The sequence below is a fragment of the Hemiscyllium ocellatum genome, chromosome 49 (assembly GCF_020745735.1).
Source record: "Hemiscyllium ocellatum isolate sHemOce1 chromosome 49, sHemOce1.pat.X.cur, whole genome shotgun sequence".
Lineage (NCBI taxonomy): Eukaryota > Metazoa > Chordata > Chondrichthyes > Orectolobiformes > Hemiscylliidae > Hemiscyllium > Hemiscyllium ocellatum.
The window spans coordinates 1,084,494-1,107,595 of record NC_083449.1 but is presented as its reverse complement, the minus strand read 5'-3'; positions in this window follow the sequence as shown (position 1 = coordinate 1,107,595).

Here is a 23,102-nt window from a genome sequence, read left to right as displayed (position 1 = left end):
ATTGATAGACTGTAATCTGGGAATCTACTCCCCACACTGTGTGGGGTTGTTGCAATTTGGTTAGCTTGATAAAGAGTCGCTTATGATGCCAAATGGAAGAGCTAAACCAGTCATTAAATCTCCTAAATATCTGTCTGGGGAAGATCAAAGGAAGCATTCACACGGGGTATAGCAAATAAGGAAGGACATTCATTTGAAGAAGAGCTATCTGACCTAGCCAGGATGTTGGAAGTGCCTCCCATCTTTAAAGGTCTTGTTTAATTTTGTCAAACAAATGGACATAGTTTACATTAAATAAATGATCAAAGATGGATGTAATGAATATACCGAAATAGGGAAACCACTCCCGTGACCATTTAAAAGGAAACCAGGGTTTGCCTTCAACATCAGGTATTTCCCTGGACCTCCCATAGGGATGGACACAAACTTTGTAAAATTAATCTTATAGCCCGAAAAGGTGATAAGCGAATTAATGCATTACATCACGTGAGCTGTCGAAACTGTGGGATTTGACAAAAACATAAGACCCTCATCTGCATACAACATAATCTTATGTTATTTCGATCTTACTTCTGGGGCAGGAATGTTGGGATAATATTCCCAATTGTGCAGGATGCCACCGAATCTAAGATTGTTGCAGGGATGGGGAAGAGATCAACCCTCGTCTGCCATTTCTGCGGGTTAAAGGAGAAAATAAAATCCCTACTTGTGAGGCATATCTGCCTCCAGACATCTACCAGCTCTAATTCTGCACACAAATCCACTAATTGCTTACATCATAACGAGGGTATTTGGGACATTTAGACACTCTGTCCAGCGTGGGTCCATAAGACAGTTGAAATCTCCTTCTACAATTATGTGCCACGATGCAAGATAACTTAACTTGGAAAATGCATCTACCAGGAGTTTAAGATTGTGCACCGGGGCGGGGCGTGGGGGGGGCGGGGTGCAATAAACATTCAAAATACTGTATTACATCTCATAGTTCAAGACTTTGGGGATGATGATCCTCCCGTGAGTGTCTAATGCAATCTAGTAATTTAAATGGAAGATTCTTCTTCACTAGGATGGCTTCTCCCCTACTCCTTGTATTAAAAGACGAGAACAAAAAAAAAACCGATCAAACCGCCCTTCTTTAACGTCAAATGTTCCTTGGCATCAAGGCGCATCTCCTGCAATTGGACAACATTCACCCTCTCTTTTTGAAGACTAGAAAGTACATTTTCCCTCTTGACTGGCAGATGGCTCCCCTTAATGTTCCAGGTACAACATTTAAGCACATCATTATTCATAACTCATTGTAGCAACATTTCAATTCTAGAGTTTCACATCGAATTATGCATCCCTGATGATTAATGAAAAAAAGACTCATTGAGCCTAAAAACTGTACCACCTAAAATACTAGAACTAAAAAGTTCTCAAAACTTTCCAAAGCTAAACACATAAAAAAAGAGAATGAAATAAAATCTAAAATGCCAATCACACTCGATTGGGGAATTTACCGCCTATTGGGGACGCTTACATATCTCAAAACTTTATCTTTTGCCCGCTACCAATATGGAATCCTGGGCAATTAACAACAAAAATCGGGCTTGAACTGCCCTTCGGTTGGCACTTAGTTATCACAACAACCTTTGTAACACCCTCCAGCTTGAGCTGCACCCCAGACACAAGCAAAGGAAGAGAAAAAGAGTAGTAATACTAATGAAGAAGTTAAAAATGAGTACACAACCTAGTCCCGGCTATAATTTAATACTGGTTAATACCAGAAAAATCCAACAAAATCTCTTTAGGAGAAACATGATTATCTAAATATCCAGCTTACATTAAAATGTCCATCAAGTTTTCGCTTTCTCTGGAGAGTCAGACGAGTTCGTGGATCCATTGAAATCAATGCAGGGCACCGCTGGGAACCGTAAGGAATACTGAATCCAGAGTTCCCTTACTCTTCTCTTAATCTCATCAAAAGATTTGCTTTCCTGAATCACCGCCGCTGAAAAGTCCGGAAAGTACATAATCCCGTGCTCTGATGAATTAAACCCATCGGATCTTTCCCCTGGGTTCTGAAAGCTTCCATTTGTCTTTGTTTATCCCCATAACTATGTAATCAAACAAGGACAGGGTGAAGGCGTTCGTCTGAGTCTGACTTCCGAGCCCTAACCGATGAACTGTCTCAGTCTTCACCCACCTCAGTTTCGAAGTGAAGGGATCGCTGCAGCCAGTTCTTGAAAAAAAAAACTCACCGGCTGACCACCTTCTGTCCGCTCCAGCAAACTGACAATGTGAATATTCTTCATTCTACCCCTGTTCTCGAGGTCGTCATCTTGTTCAGTTAAGGTGCAGACCTGTTTTTCAAGGGCGAGAATCCTCTCCTGAGAGGTATCGATCACGGTCTCTGTCGCTTCTGTTTCAGCGCTTGGCAGCGCTTGTTCTGTTTCCAAGGCTGTCAAGTTGCTGCTCATGTTTTTGGAGCACGGCTGAGAGCGGCTCTAGCCACGGCTGAACTGTTCATCAATCATGGCTTCAATCATTTCGCGTAACTTGGTGAACTCAGTGACCAAGGCCTGGTGAGTAACTGGGTCCATGGAACGAGCAGAGAGGTTGCAGCTACAGCCTCAGGTATGCTCGATGCTTCTGACGGGTGCACCACTTGTTGGGACTTAATCGATCCTTTCCCCATGTTTTGTCATTGCCCTTTGACAAATCGGGATTAGTAAAGATTCCATTGCTCTTTTAGTGTTGAAGTTTAAGTAAATGTTTGGGATGGGGTGTATTAGAGAACCACTTTGCCTGTGTGTTGATGCAGAGCCCAGCAAAGCAGACCTTCTGGATCCCCGCCGTCTAGTATTCCCCCTTAACATTTTATCGATATTATCATTTCATTTTGCATTATATTCCTGGAGGTTCTGAAGCCGTGTTACTAGATACCACTGTCTACATTTGCCCCCACACTGCACATTGCTGCCCATTCCTCGATAATCCTTGACTCTGTTGTTATTTATGAACCTTCCATCTGTGCCTCAAAATATTCAGTATCCCTGCCTCCAATGCTCTGTGGGGAAGAGTGTTCCAAAGACGCACAGCACTTTGAGAAAACAATTATAAACATTTTGATCTGAGTGTGAGATTAGTTTTTTGTATCTCCTTATCTGAGAAAGGATATAATTACATTGGAAGCAGTTCAGAGATATTTCATTTCACGTATTCCTGGGGTAAAGGGCTTATATTATGAAGGCTTTAACAGGTTACTCTTGGAATTAGAGAAAAAAATACTAGACCTTGAGGAGAGTGGATCAGGTATATACCCACTGGGTGTTTGTATCGTCCAAATTTGTTGTCATTGTCATAGAACCTCTACAGTGTGGAGACAGGACATTCCGTCCATTAAATCCACACTGACCCACCAAACAGCATCCACCTGGATGTGCCCCCCCCCCCAGTCTTATCCACGTAACCCTGCATTTCCCATAACTAACCCATCTAACCTGCACATCCCTGGGCACTATGGGCAATCCACTTTAAACTGCACATCTTTGGCGGGTGGCAGGAAACTGGAGCACTTGGAAGAAACCGACACAGGTATGGGGAGAATGTCCAACCTCCAGATAGAGGGTCGCCCGTGGTTGGAATTAAACCCAGCTCATTGGTGTTGTAAGGCAGCAGTGCTGCCAACAGACCCAACATACACCTCCGTTAGTTCTGTTAGTAACTTGTGGCTGACTAAAGAAATCTGCCTGACTTGTTCTTATCACTGAATCTGACCCAGTCTGAGACCTTCATCATCGTTCATATCACCAACCTGGTTACATTTAACATTTGTTGTGAGCAGTCAGGAGTGGGACTAGAAAAGGAAACAGTGACACCCTCCATCCTCAGTCACAACTGGAGTAAGAAAAAAAATCACAAAGTGGGAATTCATTCAGTGGGAATTCTCTTTCCCAGAAGTTTGGGTTGGCGGAATCTTTATATTATATCGAGGCTGGCTTCATCTGATTGTCCATAGACAGGTAAATCAGGGATAATGGTGCATGGAGAGAAAAGGGCAGCTGGGACCACAATGAGATGAACCACGAGGTTATTTACTGGTGGACTAATGTCAAAGCGCTGAATGGCCTGTTCGTGTCCCTTAGCCCTATGTTCTGATGTTCCATTCAGCCCTTCGAACCTGATACATAGGGGCAGATCAAGGCCACTCCGATGGTTATGTGCAGTTTTGGCAATGTACTTGGAAAATCCAGGCTGGGTCAGGAGGTGACACTCACCCCCCATCCCTGTTTCCAGGCTTCCCCTCTCCGCAACGTCTGCTCCAGATGTGGGTTGTGTTACAGACCCAGATTTACTGTGAATACTGCCCCCATACCCCACCCAGTGTTAACTCAGTCAAATCCACTGCTCACCCGAATGTAGCATTACACAACACAACTTCCGGGAAAATAACCTGTTACATTGCAAAAGCATAACGTGAAATTAGTAAATAGGAACAAGAGTAGGTATTTAGGACCCTCAATCTAGCCCTGTCATTTAATACGAACGTGGCTGATCTACTCCAGGTCTAACTCCACTTTCTCGCTGACTCCTTGTATCCCTCCACACCTCTCTCGGTCAGCGAATTCCAGACATTCACTACCTTCTGAGAGAAGTCATCACTTTGTATTTCAGATAGAAATCGATGTTCCATATTTGGTATCCATGTCCTCGAGTTCGAGACTCCACTCATGAATGGTAACAACATCTCAACATCTAACTTCTGAAGTCTCTTCTGTGTCTTGTAATTTTCAGCAGTATCACTCCTCATTCATTTAAACCCCAATGAATAATCACCTCACCATTTTAGAGATTCTCAATAAAACAACCCTAACATTCCTGGAAGCCGGCTAATGAACCAACCTAGTTACTTGCTGCATCAGCATGCTAACTTTATGTTTCATACACAGGAACCCTCCAATCCTTTGTACTGTTCTTTTTCTGGAAGTGCTCTCCATTAAATAACAGCCAGCCTTTTGATTCTCAGTGTCATCATCAAACTCGGATGTACATTGCACTCAGCTCCCTCCTTCAGACTATCAGTATAGAGTGTAAATAACTGATGCCATCGGACTGATAGCTGTGGTCCTCCAGCAGATACACCTTTATCATGAAGATCTATTAACCCTGACTCTCCGATTTCTATGTGCTAACCAATCATCATCCCATGTTAATACATTCTCCATCGTCCTACGAGCTTCTATCTTGTGTCAGAACTTTTATTTTGTAATACATTTTGGAAAAACTCTGGAAAGCCTGGTGTCTACCAGATCCCCTTTATCAAGTCCGCTTGTTACATTCTCAGGCCTCTCCAGAAATACTTTGCATGATTTTACAGGGCAAAGTATAATTTCACTTTCACAAAACCATTGTGAACCTGCGTGAAGCTTTTCTAAATATCCATGCTGGCCAGGTTTTCAAAATTAAACTCGTCCCACCTGCTTTCATTTGGTCCATATGCCTCTAAATGTTTACTATCCACATGTTTGTCCAAATGAGTTTTAAATGTTTTAGCTGTACTGGCATCAACCACTCTTACTCTGGCAGCTCATTACCATACTCACACCACCCTCTGTGTAAAAACATTGTCCCCTGAGTCCCTTGTAAATCATCCCTCTTTCACCTTAAACCTATGCCTTGTATGGCTGAACTCCCCCATCCTGTGGAAAAGACCTTGGCTATTCACCCTATCGATATCTCTCATGATTTTAGAAACTTCCATAACATCATTCCTCAACCTTCTACACTCAATCCAATACTAACTTCAAGAACAAGCATTTAAAGATAAATACTGCAAATTTGAAACCATATTAAACATGACAGGTAAACAATACTCAGCCGAAACTTCATACTGTGATTTGTTTTTTCTCTCTATTACAAAACTAAGGCAGCATGAATCGCTTACTAGTGCCAATAAGAAGTCAAGCACCTGATATCCTTTGGCTAAAGGAAGTGATGATCTCGACAGTAAAAACGTAATTATGGCGAGATCTATATAATGCTACATAGTCAACATTGTCACCCCTGGCCTCCCTATGACCTTGTGTGATTGTGTCTTCTTTACCTTCAACTCAACAGAGAGAACCCCTTTCCCCATTCACACCTTAATTTAAACCCATTTTATATCATCTTCACATTCACCACTGCTAAAAGCCGGTTTATCTTTGCCACGCCCTCTTTTCCCTGTCACCAATCTCCCACCTCTGGCAAGATATAAAAAAGCCCAGTTTCCAATGCTTTTCACTTGTGAAGAAGTATCACACTGGGCTTGAAATACTAACGCCGTTTCTCTGTCTCTGCAGATGCTGACAGACCTGTTGAGTTTCTCCAGAAATGAATAGGCACAGAACAATTTTTCACAAAACAAGTAACTATGGATACTGGGAATAAAAATACCAAAATTGCTTGTGAAACTGAGAGCTTTGTAGAATGTCATTGGACCTGAAGGTTTAACACTGCATTCATTCCAGAAGATGCTGCAATATCTTCAGCAATTTCTTCAGCAATTTCTGTTTTTGGACAATTTCCAAAGAAGGATGTCAAAGATGCTCAAACATCCTGTCCAGCTAGGAGTGCTGTACACTGGGACCTGAACAATAACGCATGGTGCACAAGTTCCTTGACTCTGAAACTACATAAGTCTGGCAACACTGTCACTACAGAGCTCTTAAACATGTTCAGGGAGAATAACAGAGGGAAACATATTCACTTCAAATACAGAAGTTGCCATTGTGGAAGAGAAACGATTTAGATTATTACTTTAAATGGATTGAGTTAAAGTAACAAATTAGAGGAGTGACACCATGGAGAGGCCCTCAGCAGAATGAGAATATGAAAATGCAAGCGTTACCGCATCAGAAACCATATTAGGTCACTGAATACAGGTCTGATGGGTGAATGGGTCTCGGTGTGAACTGGGGGACAGTCAGTAGAATTGAATTGTAGATATTGTAACTCAAACTGCTTTATCATTTGATGCTGTAGACCACAGCAGCAGCAGAAACAGAATTGTACTCAACGACAATCTGTAACATTTTACCGACGATAATTCATCAGTCTAACATTACCATCAAGCCGGTCCATGGTTCAGTGATGAGTGTGGGTGAACATGCCAGGGTCGGAATCACGTGAACCTAAACTTGTTGACAATCCATTAAAGCTACTGCAATTAACTGGTTACATTCCGACCAGCAGAACTAATGTCTGATGGAGAGGGGAAATGATCCCAAGACTAACAGATCAGATCTAAGCTCTGTCGTCCTGCCAAATGCAAACATAAATGTCGATGAACTATTAAACAATTTACTGGAGCAGAATACCCCACAAATATTACCATCCTAAATATCAGAACAGCTCTGTACGTCAATGAAAAAAGTCAAGGATGTGGTGTCTGCACTATCCTCAGCCAGACGTGTTGAGTGAATGATGATCCATCTCACACTCATCATGATTCCCACAGTATCACAGATGGTAGTGTTCAAACAATTCGATTTTCTGCCCCTGATGTGAAGAAACAGCTGAACACAGTAGATACGACAAAGGCAATAGGCCCTGACCCCATTTCTGCAATAGGACTGAAGATTTGTGCTGCACAACAAGCCGTGTTCCTGGGGAAGCTGTTTCATTCCAGCTCCAACTCTGACATCTCTCTGGCAATATAGAAAATTACTCAGCTATGTCCCGTCCGTGAATAGGAGAATAATTACAATCTGACCTTTTACCACACCCTCAGTCGAATCTTGACAGTCAAATTGGTGGGAATACTTTTTCATAGAGCTGTCAAGTAGCACCGAAGTAATCAGGTCAGTGTGGTTTCCGATAGGTCCCCATGTGGAGATGGTGCTGTAGTGGACATATCATTGGATTACAAATCCAGACTAGGCCAATGCTTTGGCAGCTGGTGGAAGTTAAAAATAAGTAATAAAATATCGAGACCTAAAATCTGGTGTCAGTAATAGTGATCTTGTGTTCAATGTTGATTGTTAACATCAATCTCCTACACCAATGTACTTTCAGGAAGTCAATCTCCCGTGCTTTCTTGGTCAGGCCGAAAAGTGACTCCAGCCGCACAGATATGGTCTCTGAATCGGCCAAGTGAGACACTCATTCGTATCAAACTACTCTGAGGTCTTAAAGGATAAAACCTGACAGAACACCCGGCTTCAACCTCGTTCAAGGAAAGGGAATGGGAAACACGGTCCTGTTGACCCTGCATAGACATCCTTCCTAACATCTGAGAGCTTGTGACAACATTTAGATTTGGTTAGATTACTTACAGTGTGGAAACAGGCCCCTCGAACCAACAAGTCCACACCGACCCGCCGAATGGAACCCACCCAGACCCGTTCCCCTACACCTAACGCTACGGGCAATTTAGCGTGGCCAATTCACCTAACCTGCACAGTTTTGGACTGTGGCAGGATACCGGAGGAAAACCACGCAGACACGGAGAGAATGTACAAACTCCACACAGTCAGTCGCATGTTTCGGGAATGGAACCCGGGTCACTGGCGCTGTGAGACAGTAGTGCTAATCACTGTGCCGCCACGGCTTTTGCACAGAGCTTTCCCACAGATTGCACAGAAACATCGGGAGAGGAGGAGGTCATTCAGCACATTGAGCTTTCTCCATGCTAGTTCATGGCCGAACATCTCCTCAATGCAGTTTTCCCCACACAATGTTCATATCTCAAAATATGTTTAAACATTATGAAATATAGTGCCTTCGGCCCATCAATATATAGGGAGTTCTCTGACAAAAAGTACGATTTGACGACAATGCGATTCGTGAACCGTTTTGTATAAAGTGAACTATCATCCCTGCTTCAAAGTTGTCACACCCTGTCAGAGGTTTATATATCTCACTGAACTCTCCACACATTTTCCTAAAGCCCAGTCACCCCAAACTCTGCTCCCACAACTAACCTGTCATCCCAGATATCAGTCTGGTCATCTTTCACTGCACTCCCTCAATGGCAGGGTTGCCCTTTATTAGGTAAGATACCAAAACTGCACACAACAGTGCACAATTTTCGAGATGGGGTCTCACCAAGGCCCTGTACAGTTGCAGTAAATGACCCTTGCTCCTGTATTCTAAATCCCCCTGAAATGAAGGTGAATAAATCATTTATCTTCCTACTTGTTTTCTGCTCCTGCAATATTGCTTTCAGTGACTGGTGTACAGGGAGATCCAGATTTTGTTCAATGTTACAGCTCCCACGTGCTGGGTCTATGTACACTGTATACAGCGTGCCAATGCCATTCCCAGTATTGATTTCCGTGATCAGAACTCACTGCACTACATGGACTCAGAAGGCTGCGCAGAAATAAACAAAAATGCAGCTTAAGTTCATTTATAGATCAACATGTTTCAATCAATCCCTTTTCAAATGATAGGCTGCCATTCAATTGATCCTATCAAAGTACACAACCTCTCATCTCTGCATTGCTCTCCATCTGTCAGATATTTGCCTAGTCACTGCACTCGTCTCAATCACCTCGGAGCCTTTTTTAACATCCTCCTCATCCAACCACAAGCTGATATCATTTAGTGTTGTCAGCAGACTTGGGAATATTGCAATTGAGCCCCTCAACCAAAGGTGTGATGTGTATTGGTAATAGCTGAATGCCAAATCTCGATCCTTGTTATATCCTCCAAGCCTTCCATTCAAAAAACATGGTTTTATTCCTACTCAATGTTTACTGCCAGCTCTCCCATTCTAAAATACAAACAATATATTATCCCCAGTCCCATAGGATTCGAATTTGTGCAAAAGGCGTGGGGCTTTATCAAAAATCTTTCTGAGATTCCAATCGTGTTGCGTTGATACCTTCTCCATAATTTTGCTAACAGCCATTTTCTCAAGTATGATTCCTATTTCATAAACCTCTGCTAACTTTGTCTATGCCCATTAATTTCAGTCCAATATTTTCTATTAAACGTTTTAGTGGATAATTTCATTCCATTCCCATTTTCTCACCAGGCTAAAGTTCCCTAGTATTGCGAGGAAATTTTATTTTTGTTTTTTTTTCTTCTTCTGTGAAGGCATAACTGAAGTATTTGCTCCATTGATCTGCTATATACCTGTCCTCAATTGCCTGGTATCAGACTGTAAGGAAGCTACACCTTTTTCTCTTAATTTTGCCATTGACGTATTTTCAAAAGATATTACAAGTTCACTCCTATACACTTTGAGAAGATATTCTTCAGAAACTGATTAATTCCTATCTTAATCTACTGAATGATTGACCTTTCACAGCCATAGAATCACAGAAGCACAGACTCTGCACTATCATAAATACAGCACGGTCTACATTAGCCCCACTTTCCAATACAAAACCGGTCGCTGTGAATCTTTTGGCATTTCAAGTGCACACCCATGCATTTTCTAGGTTTTGACGTAACCATGACAATTCCCCTCTCACGAAGTGCATCCCAGACCCCAACATACTTTGTGTGAAAAACAGTCCTCACATTCTCACTAAGCCTCAAACCCTTCACTTCAAAAGTGTGTCCCTTTGACTAAAAGGACCAGTTGCTGTCTGTCCACCCGGTCCATGTTCCTCGCAATCTTATCCTCCTGATTCACGTCCCCCTTAGCCTTCTCTGCTCCAAACTAAACAACCCGAGCTTATCCAGCCCCTCTCCATAGCTGATGTGCTCCATCCAAGGGAACATCCTGGTGAATCTCCTCGACACCCCCTCCAGTGCATTCACATCCTTCCTGTAATGTAGCTCCCAGAGCGACACACAGTATTCCATCTTGGCTAACGAAAATTCCACATAGCTCTTATAATCTATGCTTCGATGTGTGAAGGCTGTGTTTACGCTCCCATACGCTTTCTCAAATTGTGTGTTACCCTGTCCAGCCACAGTCACGGATATGTGGAGAAGCACACTCTGAGCTTCCTATTGTGCTGCCATTCATTGATTCCTTCCCTGCCTGGTTCCTTCTTCCAAAGTGCATGACCTCATGTTTATCAGGGTTACATTCCATCTACTATTGATGTGACCATCTGACCATTCCATCTGTATCTTCCTATAACATAAGACATTCCTTCTCACTGCCAACCACCCGGCTAATCTTTGTATCAAACTTACTTATGGCACCCCCACCCCTCGTCCAGATTCACAGCTGCATCCTTTATGATAAGGTTTAAAATCAGGAAACACCAGCTTATAGTCCAACAAGTTTATTTGGAGGCACGAACTTTCGAAGCGCTGCTTCTTCATCAGGTGGTTGTGCGCTTGGATGAAGCACTTCGAAAGCTAGTGCCTCTGAATAAATCTTTTGGACTATAACCTGGTGTTATGCAATTTTTAGCTTTGTCCACCCCAGTCCAACACCAACACTTCCGATTCAGAAATATTAAGAGACACAGCACTGATCCCCGAGGTACACCATTGGACACGAGCCTCCAATCGCACATCAGCCTTCTACCACCACCCTCTGTCTCCTACCACTAAAGTTGATTTGGCTGCGACTTGGCAACTCACTAATGAGTCCCACCTGTTCCCTGGTTATTCTGTTCCGCTGGACACACTTGGAGAATATCTGGAGATTTTCACTTACCTTGCCTGTCAGTAGGTTTCCATGCCCCTGTGTTAGTTAGCCCCCTCCAAGTGAAGTTTTTCCACCATATTGCCGTCTTAACTGGCCTGTCCCAGATCCTGCCATTATTTGCCTTGAATGTGGAATAGACAGCGAGGGAAGCGTCCTGTTAATTGCCAAGTTGTCATATATTTTGTGAATTTTCTAAATTCACTGTGACCCACCTCTCATGTTTGAAACTCGAGAGAACACAGACCGAGTTTCCTCACCAGGCAATCTCACCATCTGAGGGATTAATCTGGAGAATGTCCATTGCACTTCCTCTGCGGTCACCAAAACTGTACACAATACTCCAGGTACAGTCCCACCAACACGCTGTGAAACTGCTTCAACATGTATTTACATCAATGTTCTGACTCTCTTAAATGGAGGCGAACCAAACTTTAACTTCCCACTTACATGCATTCCTCCAAATACCCTTCACATTCATTGCATTTACGAATTCACTGAGATCTTTTAGAAACCCTTCCGAAAATCCAATGTATGCCACTTCTACTGATTCCCCATTATCGATGCTGTAAGAAATTACTTCAAACAATTCCAAAGTTTATCAAGTATGATTTCTCTCTCAGAAATGCATGCTGATTCTCTCCATTGTAGCTGTTAGTTTCTAGATAACAAAAAATGCCATCCTGTGTAATGGATTCCAACAGTTTCACTGCAAATCTTAATTTAACTGGTCTGCAGTTCTCCACCCTCTTTTTCCCTTTATCTGTTTGGATCCCTTCCATTCACCTATAGAGCTTGATTCACGTTTATCCACAATAGTTTCCGGTCTCTGCAGAATGTGCAGGAAAATAAACACAGTCATCGGCAGTGCAATTAATACTACTATTGGTGATTTATTTCCGACATTTTGATAGGAAGTACATCTGTTTCGTCAGACTTAGCAATGCTCAATCCAGCTCCATGTTCAAATACTACCTTGTTACTGATATGAATTGACTCTATGTCTTTAGCTCCAGGAGTCTGATATGATCACTTGGTATTACTGGGTGATTTTCTGGATCTTCCTCCATGAAGACAAATGCAAAGTAACTGGTTGTTTTCTTGGCCGTTTCCCTGTTGTCCACAATGACCTCTCCTCTCCCGATTACAAATTTCCACATTTGATCTTGCTTTTATTTTGTTTCCTTTGAAATATAGATCGTAGATTGATGCAGTCTTTGTGTTCCTGTTCGTTAGCAGGTATGTTCTCTTTTTGATTTCCTTTTCATGTTTTCGAATTTGTTATGTTAACCATCATTGAGTCACTTTCTCACTCTTTCGTGTTCGTACCTGAAATAAATAGACGTATGTTCCAGACTTTGCAGCATTTCTAAAACCTCCTGGTCCTGACCAGTTATATTCAGGAACACTGCAGGAGGATAGGAGCATAGAGAAGAAATTGTGGGAGCATTGCTTGCCTCTTTTCTATCATCGCTCGCCAAAGAGTGAGGTCCTGGACGACTGGAGCATAGCGAATGCTGAGCCCGTATTCAAGAAATGCTGCAAAGATAAACCTGGGAACTAAAGACCAGTAATCCTAAAAGCTAGTGGGTAGGTTATTTTAGAAGATTCGGAGAGATTGGATATACATGCACTTGATAAGACAGGGTGTGGTTCGGAGTAAGATTAGAATGGTGCTGGAAAAGCAGAGCAGGTCAGACAGCATCCGAGGAGCAGGAAAATCGATGTTTCAAGCAAAAGCCCTTCATCAAATTCAGTACGGGAGTTTGTGTAAGGGAGATCATGACTCACAATTTTGTTGGAGTTCTTTGCTAAAGTGACCAGCAACATTGAGGAGGTCCGGGTTATATATGTTGTCTAGATGGTTTATCGTACGTCCTTCAGTAACGTTTCACATGGTACGCCGCTCTGTAAGGTTAGATCGCATGGAATTGAAGGAGAGCTGGCAAATTAGGTACAACATTGACTTTTGATATTACAAAGCAGAGATTAATAATGGAAACATGCTTGTCAGACTGGAGGCCTGTGAATAGTGGGATGCCTTAGGGGTTGATGCTGGCACCACTACATATTACATGTATCTATGATTTAAATGAGAATGTACAGGCATGATTTGTAAGTTTGAAGACGGCACTAAAACAGGCGGCATCATGGAGAGTGAGGAAGGTTATCAGAAATTTCAGAAATTACAGCAGTATCTTGATCAGCTGGAGAAGTGGCTGTAAAATGGCAAATGGATTTTAATATTGATCAGTATAAGTTCTTGCATTTTAGAAAGTCAAATCAAGTTTGGAGTTTCATGGTGAATGGTTGGGTCCTAAGGAGTGTAGTGGGACAGAGGGACCTTGGAATTCAGGTGAATGGTTCTCTGAAATTTGATTCCGAGGTAGACAGTGAATTGAGCTTTTGGCACATTGGCCTTAATCGGTTTATATCACTAAGAATCAAAATGAGGGAGCTATGTTACTGTTATACAGGATGCTGGTGAGGCCATATTGGCAGTGTTATGGTCAGTTTTGTTCACTTTGCTATAGGAAGGACGTTATTAAACTGGAAAGAGTGCAGAAAAGAATTATAAGGATGTTGCCAAGGTTTCAATGGTCTGAGTTATTGAAAGAGGTTGGACAAGCCAGGACTTTTTACTTTTGTGTGCATGAGACTGTGGGTGGATCTTATTGAAGTCTATAAGATCATGACAGGCATGGATAGAGTGAATGCACCCAGTCTTTTTTTCCCAGGGTTGGGCAATCACAGACTAGAGGGCATCAGTTTAAGGTCAGAGGGGACAGAATAAAAGGGGACCTGAGGAACAACTTTTTAACACGGGGCTGTTACGCATGTGGAATGAGAAGTGGTTGAGGCGGATTTGCAAAAAAAAAGCATTTGCAAAACACACAGATAGGAAAGAATTAGAAGGATTGTGGCACAGTGCTTAGCACTGTTGCCTCACAGCGCCAGAGACTTGTGTTCAATTCCCGACTCAGGCTACTGACTGTGTGGAGTTTGCACATTCTCCCCGTGTCTGCGTGGGTTTCCTCCGCGTGCTCCGGTTTCCTCCCACAGTCCAAAGATGTGCAGGCCAGGTGAATTGGCATGCTAAATTGCCCCTAGCGTTAGCTAAAGGGATAAATGTAGGGGAATGGGTGGGTTGCGCTTCGATGGGTCGGTGTGGACTTGTTGGGCCGAAGGGCCTGTTTCCACACTGTAAGTAATCTAATCTAATCTGAAGATAAGGGGCAATTGCAGGGAAATGGGGTTAGCGTGGATGGGCATTTTGGTTGGAATGGACCAGTTTGGGATGATGGGCCTGTCTCCATGCTGTCGGACTCTATGGCTCTAATAACCATTGCTTGTCTCCCACTGAATGTTATGTTGTACTTTCCAAATTCACTGACGATATCTTGACACTCTAGCCTCCAGTCTTCCATGGCGTTTGACTAGAATATTCAAGTATTCTATATTGCATGCAGACACCTTGTAAAATGCATCTTATAAATGCCATTATCCCTTAAAAGCTGCTTCAGACCAAGGTTAATAATTCATCATTCTGACCATACAACATCAAATCCAAAATAACCTGCTCTCTACTTTGCTTCACAACATACTCTTCAACCCACCTCATATACACTTACGGAACTTATTTTTCACTGCTTCAGCTGTCATAATTAACGCAGCTTAGATACAACTTGAGACCATTCAATAAGACTGCGGTACCCACAATATTTTCCTATCTAATTTTCAGAGCATATGATGCTCAAATTTTCTGCTACCGTTTTGATTTCAATATATAACACACCGATATTTGCTTCTCCTTGCTATCTGTAAACTCTACCTAAACTGAGTCACTGGAAGCTGAGGGAGAGGTCTGTGTCGTTAGTAGTGACAGATTTGTACAAGACATTCAGGGAGGCTCACCTCGACGCTGAGAGGATCTGAAGAAATGGCCCACAATACTGAACAAGCAACAATATCCTCCTCACTCTGTTAGGATAAGAGTTACCATATACTCTCTGCTCCCTCACACTCACTGTATATCTGTTATAGCACCTAATCCCAAACAAGGTTCACGCTCTGTCTGCAAATAAGGCTCAGGCACTACCACTCTCAGTATTGATTTCAGCAACTAATAATACCATATGGATTCAAAACTGTCGACTGACTCATTCCAAACACCTCACAACTCCCCCTACTTATATCAGCACAAACAGCCAGGTCACCCATTCCCACTCTCCCTCCATCCCTTTCTCCAATTCGAGGCGAAACAGCCTGAATAGGATAGAAAGGGCCAAGCCGTTTAGTGGAGTATCCGATATCCGTTCCCTCACTCCCCTCCCCCTCCATGTGGGGAGAATCTTGAAGAGCTGGAGAGGACCAGGACACCTCGTGTGGAGTATCCGAAACATCCACGTCCTACTGACCAGTTAAGGATCAATGTTCAGTGAAAGACGATTCTCAATTTAAACCCACTGACAGTTCCAACAACAGTCCTTACACTTCCAAAAAAAATACACAGATACCTCCCTGCACAGAGATGCACAGAAAGACAAAGATGAACACACACAATACTTACCAGGGGATAGGTATACATAAACGAATAAACACACAAATACATATGCAATCACATACAAATGGACATAAATATAGATCAAAACATAGGCTGAAACACAGACAGACTGATGTAGACGCGCAAACACACAGACAACAAGCACATGAACACACACACACACACACACACAGGTGCACACACATACAGACACAAACAAACAGAGGCACAGACACACACAGGTACACACACACACACAAACAAACACACACACACACAAACACACACACACACACACACACACACACACAAGCAAAGTTACTCATATAAGGATACACAGAGGCCAGACACTAGTATCATTAAGACACAATTCGATATGTTTTTGATTTGTAAAGGGATCAAGGATTCCAGGTAGAAGGCAGAAGAATGAGGTCGAGGTACATATAAGAAATTATTGAACGGAAGTTCCGACTCAATAAGCTGAATGGCCTCAATCTGCTCATTTCCTTAATGCTCCTGCGGTATTGTGCTATCAGGCATTCTCTTCCTGAGACAGCAGCAGAGGCTGGGTGCAATTCATATTTGATTGGAAAGGATCAGTGGGAATGTGTGATAGGTTTGGAGCCCGGAATGGATTATGCTCCTAATTATTCCTAATTATTCTATTCTTATGTCTGAAAAGAGGTGGTGATTTGATGTTCAGCTAACACAGTTTTCAAATAACAGACCCACAATGAAATAATGACGTCCCTTTCACTTTAGTGCTGTGCTGCCTGTGGTGTTCTCATCCTCAGGGAGCAGTGAAGACTCAGTTATTGAAGAGATTCAAGGCTGAGCTCGACTGATCTTTACTGGACAGAAGGGTCAGTGTTTATTGGGAACAGACATGAAATGGATGGTCAGATGCACTCGGATCAGCCATGAACATTCTGAATGGAAAAGCCGAATGGGCAACGTCTTCCCCATCCCATGTGTTGTTCCCTCAATCCACTCCTCGAGGCTCTTACAGAGATACACTGCTGTCCCTACCCGATGTGTTGTTCCCTCAATCCACTCCTCCAGGCTCTTATAGAGATATACTGCTGTCCCTACCCCATGTGTTGTTCCCTCAATCCACCCCTCGATGCTGTTACAGGATTGGGGAAAACTCCATTCAGTCAGACAGGATCGTTACAATGACACAGGAGGAGACCATTCCGCCCCTCTAAGGTATTACACAGGAGTATAGAATGAAGTGATTCAGCTCATACAGTACACTACACAGTCCAGGAGGAGGCCATTCAACCCACCTGAGCCGCTACACAGGAACAGGGAAGCTGTCGCTTACAGGAAACAGAAAGTAGAGATAAATGTTTATTTTCAACCTGCAAAGCTGTAACTGATGGAATGCCTCAGAGATCAGGTCTGGAGGAAGGGGAGGGAATGGCTTTGAGCTCAATTAGCTCGTACACCAAGGTGGTCATTCAATGTGTCGTCAAATGGAGGTAGTGAGTCTGCAATGTGATACAGGCAGGGAAGGTTAGTGAGCAAACCTTCTGCAGAAACAACATAAGGTAAGTTGTCTATTTCGGAATGAAGGATGAAACAATGGCAAACAATTTAAATGGAGAGAGATTGCCGAACTCTGTGTTACGGAGGTTTCCATGTTCTTGCGACATGAATCATATGAAGTCAGATGCAGCAAATGATTTGGAAGGTAAGTGGAATGATGCTGATTTTGGCAAAAGGTATCAGGTTTAATGACAGGAATGTTTTACTGCATCTGGACAGGGAATTGCTGAGACCTCACCCGATGTCCTGTGTGCAGGATTGATCCCCTAACACTAAAATAAAAAGATATAATTATTTTCGAAGATTTTCAAAGAGGTTTCCCTTTACTCATTCCTGGAATGCCGGCCTTTTGTTATGGGGGATTATCAGTTTTGATCTTACCTGAGAAATAGTATTGAACCATCCATGTCTTTCTGAAAAGTGTATCAGCTGGATGCATATTATCTCCTGTCAGGGAGACTAAAGCTAGAGAATAAACTTTAAGAAAAATATGTATTGATATTAACACACATACTATAAAGACACCTACCGATATTTACATGTAAGCATGTCTTCAAATTATAAAGTGGGGACATTTTTTTGCGATTGGAAGAAATTGTGTACTACAAGAGCAATGACGCACCTACATATAATCCAGAATCAGGTTTTCCAGAGAATATTCCAGGAGATCGCACATGGTCCTGTTTGGTGTTCAGTGACAAAATTGCATGTTCCAACACAGAGAGGGATAAAAATGTTCCCTGTCTGAGAAGCAGCAGCCGATTGATCCCTCTCTCTTACTTTGTTCCGCCCCATAGCAAACTGTGAGATCATAAAATCCTCACGTCATCTTTACCGCTTGTAAAGGATTCCTAGTGAGGATTCATTTAAATCACTCCACTGCCTGAAATGAATGGAATTCAGCCAAATCCCACCGTTCCAGAAAGAAATCCCACTACCAGAGATGGTGTGATCAGAATAACTTCAAAGGCAGAATAACATTTTGGGGAACTCTATCATTTTACCATTTGTTATGAGTTCAACATTCTGTGTCTCACATTTTTTCTAGAAAATGGCGGAGTCTGAGACCTTAATCATTGGCCACCTCACTAAAATGACTGCATTTAAGATGGGTGTAACCAGTGGAGGAGTGGGACTCGGAAAGGACATAGTGACCCTCCAACATTTGTTGGAATACAAATGAGAAATTCTCAAAAGGCTGTTCAAGTGGAAATTCCCTTCCCCGGAGGATTGTGGTGCCTGGATGTTTGCATTTATTAAAATTTGTTTTTGGTATGTCGTAAAATGGTATACAGACAGAAACATGCTGCTTTGAGCAAAAGCACATGAAGCGGTGACAAAGTATTTAATAGCCCACTCCTGCTGCTCAGTCCTGTGTTGCTATGTTCTAGTCAACCCCTCACATCTCCTGCAAGGAACAGATGGAGGCCACTTGCCCAAAATACCTGGTCAACAGTAATACAGGATCTCATTCAGTCCCTCAAGACTGTCACACATTGTTTGGTGTCAGTTGGAAAATGTTATTTGTTTCGACAGACGACTCTGGTCTCTTTACAGATTATTTCCTCTCTGCAACTTGTGCTTCATTTGTTGGTGATATTATAGACCCAGATTCACCGTGAATACAGTCGCCATAACTTAACCAGAGATGACTCACAAAATACTTTACCCCCTCTGTTTGCAACGTTCAATAAAAGAACATTCAGGGAAATTACAGCCATTAACTTTGCATTCACTGAAATGAGGACAAAAGGAACAGGATCAGGTAATTCAGATGATCAAGCCATTTCCTGAACCTCTGTCTCTGTCTCTCTCTCTCTCTCCCACCCGCCCCCCCCCCCCCTTTCTCTCTCTGTCTCAGTTGAAATAGGGAGTGAGAATGGTTGAGTCGAACGGTCTCAGAGGCTTCTTAAGCTATCGAGAATCATGTAATCTGAGTGAAAAAAAGCCATGGAACTTATCACTGTATCAGTGTCTGTTTAGAACATCATGAGTGATTGTCCATCCCCCTTAATTTTCAATGCAATCTCTTATTATCTCACTGAGCTTCACTCACTGCTCATGGTGCCATCATCCCAGGGATTAGTCTGGCGAAACTTGAGAGAAATTATATCCACAGTACCCCAAATACTGCCTCAACAACACTCTCAGGGATTGTCAAAAAACATCTTTTCTCTCACTTAGACATCGCCATTTCTTTCCAGTGCCACAAAAAGCCATTCCTTCTCTATGCACTACGACTGACATGGAATTTATAATTCCCTTACATCTGGACGTCAGCATCAATAAAGTCAGCACCAGAGATACCTATGTAGATGTGCATCTCTCTCAGGGAGAATTTCAATGAGATTGAATGCACCTAAAATAGGGGATGATCACGTATCTGAATTGAAATGAGATGCAGCAATACAGAAAACGGGCAGAGAAACGGAGCTATCTTTACCTTTATTCTTCTCTCACAGGATGTATGAAGCTCTGGCCAGTGCAGCATGTTATGCAGATCTTGAACTGAGTGGCTGGTTCAGTTGTTCCACAGTACCGTAAAGAGTAAAACACATTGAAGTGGGTTTGTAGTGTTACAACACATGATAAATCTTCATGCTTAATTAAAACCAACAACGGAGAAAAGATTTATCCCATGCTGTAATCGGTGATAATTCTAGAGACCAAATCTATTTAAAGTAAAAATTAATATCTTTATTCCTTAAAGTATAACAGAGAATAATAAATGAACAACTATTTACAACTTCTTCCGCTAACCTCTCTTTGACCTTCCCCCTCCACAATCCTAGGCCGATAAGACTCCTAATCAAGATTTACAAAACAAAATTTCTTATCTCAAAACGAGGAAGCTTTCGATTCTTCTCCATATTCCTGTCTCCTTTTCTTCTTGGGGACTCTACTTCACTAGTTACTAATCAATAAGGGTACCCAAAGGAGAGCTATTTTTCAGGCAGTCTTTGCATGATGGTTGCTTGGCAGTTCTCCTCTAAACTGTTCAATTTTCCATGGTCTTGTACCGCCAAACTCTTGGACTGTATCATTGGCTGTTACGATTGCCAATATAACAAATTAATACTTGATTGAAGGTTGGTATTTTGAGGCATATTTTAAAATGTTTTGCTGAATTTGAGCTAATCGGGTTGTTCGACCAAATGATACATTATATCTATTTTCAGAACTCTTGGTGCTGTCAGGTAGTTATTGTTGTTTTTTTTTCTCTCAAAGGTACAGTACACCTACGTGTTCATCACAGAAGTCACCCGGAAACCTGACGAGGTAAGCATGACACATTGACTTCCCTAAAGGACTTGAGGCAATCAGATCGTTTTTCATAACAAATGATAATGGTTGCTTTTAAACTCCCCAATTTCCTTCATGATATATCAACAGGCCATTATTCTGTGGCTCCAGATTATGAGTCAACGGCTTGACCACCATAAACTGTCTTCCTTTACGTGCATCGAACAAGTTAAACATTCTCAAGATCAATTATTTAATGACGTACATGTGATTACAAGTAACGTGAAACTGTTGCATCCGGATTGAACATAGGCACAAATGGTTTATTCAGAAGTTGCACAAAGACTGAGGACGAGACTGGGATATCATGATGGTGGTATTCGACAGGATTGGTGAGTGGAGAGGACATAGAGATGTAAATCTGTGAAGGACAAAATGGATTATGGAGTTTGAGAAGAGTCTGGTTCCTTCTCGCATATCAGTGAGTAATTTATAAATCGTTGTTTCATAGTTATAATATATATAATATTTGGAACTGAAGATATTGACTTGCACTTTCCAAAATGTACATATCATGAGCAGAAATCCAGTTCAACCTGGTTTAGTAGACAAATATAATGACTTACAAGGAACACCAACTATTGTTGTGGTTCTGCTCGCCGAGCTGGAAGTTTTTGCTGCAAACGTTTCGTTCCCTGGCTAGGGAACATCATCAGTGCTGTTGTGGTTTGTATATGGTGTCCAGGTCAATGTGTCTGTTGATGGAGTTTGGGGATGAATGCCATGCTTCTCGGAATTCTCTGGCTGTTCTCTGTCTGGCTTGTCCTATGATATACAAATCACTGCAGCTGAAACTGACACCCGGAAGCGGCGAGAACAAACCAATATAAATACCGGAAGAAACATCAAAGCAGCGCTTCACACGAGGCTCCAACAGCACTGATGATGTTCCCTAGCCAGGGAACGAAACGTTTGCAGCAAAAACTTCCAGCTCGGCGAGCAGAACCACAACAACGGATACCCGAGCTACAAATCTTCAATCAGATTTTAAATACCAACTATGGCCAAGATGGTATAGTAACCACCTTGAATAATCCAAAGGATATCCTAGATCCGTGATGCTGAGGATATCCAAGGCTGAGAAAGCCATTGAAGACCCGAGGATAAACTCCTGTCAATTGTTTGAACATTCCAGTGTAATGTTCTCAGATTCGGATCCATTGTTGGAACATTCCAATCCACGGTCTTCAGATTATGAATCATTATTGTAACATTCCTGTCTAATGTTCTCAGATTCTGATGTCTTCTCCCCCTCTCTCTCGAGCTTCAGATCCCCGTTAGTGCTGTATGTGATGCTCCTACTCACACTATGGGATAGCACATTGAACAGAGTTCATTTATCTTTTAACGATAGTTAATTAGGATCCATGGAGATTGACATTAATCACAGTCACTGAACAAATAGCTCAATTTAACCTCTTTGAGTTCAATATTGACTTTATTAAAATTTAAAAGAATGTTTAAAATTTACTCATTCAGCTTGGCATATGTGAGGGTGGCTGAGGGAAGGAATATTGGAGATGGTAGATTGATTGCGTGTAATCATTCAATCTTCCTTGGATATGGGAGAAATGTCAAAGGATTGTCAGAACATAAACAAGTTTCTCCGTTTATAAATGGAAACATACAGTCTGTAACTACTGATCAGTGATTATAATGTCAGTAAAATTTCGAGAGAACTTTTCTCGTCAATAATCTGACAGGCAAATGTGCCTTTGACAACATGAGTTATAACGGACACATAGCATGGATATGTAAACAGAGAATATGACGTGAAACACAATTCAGATGGTGAGCCGAGGATCAGAGAGGGCACGTGAGTGTCATGTTGTTAATGTTGTCGATGTCAATCAACTGTGATTAACTACAATGCACTGCTTTTCAGTTTCAGTGTGATTATATTATTGGGGACATGGCTGCAGAGACTGGAGGGAGGGAACATGATATTTCCCAGTCATCAATATTGGGATGTTACTCTTTAAAAATCATAAGCAGATAAAATTCCAGGATACATCTGGAATGAGCCCATTGAGCCTGCTCCGCCATTCAATGACGGCTGTTAAGCTTCTCAACACCATTCTTCAGCTTTCTATCTGTAACCCTTCATCCCCTTTACAATAA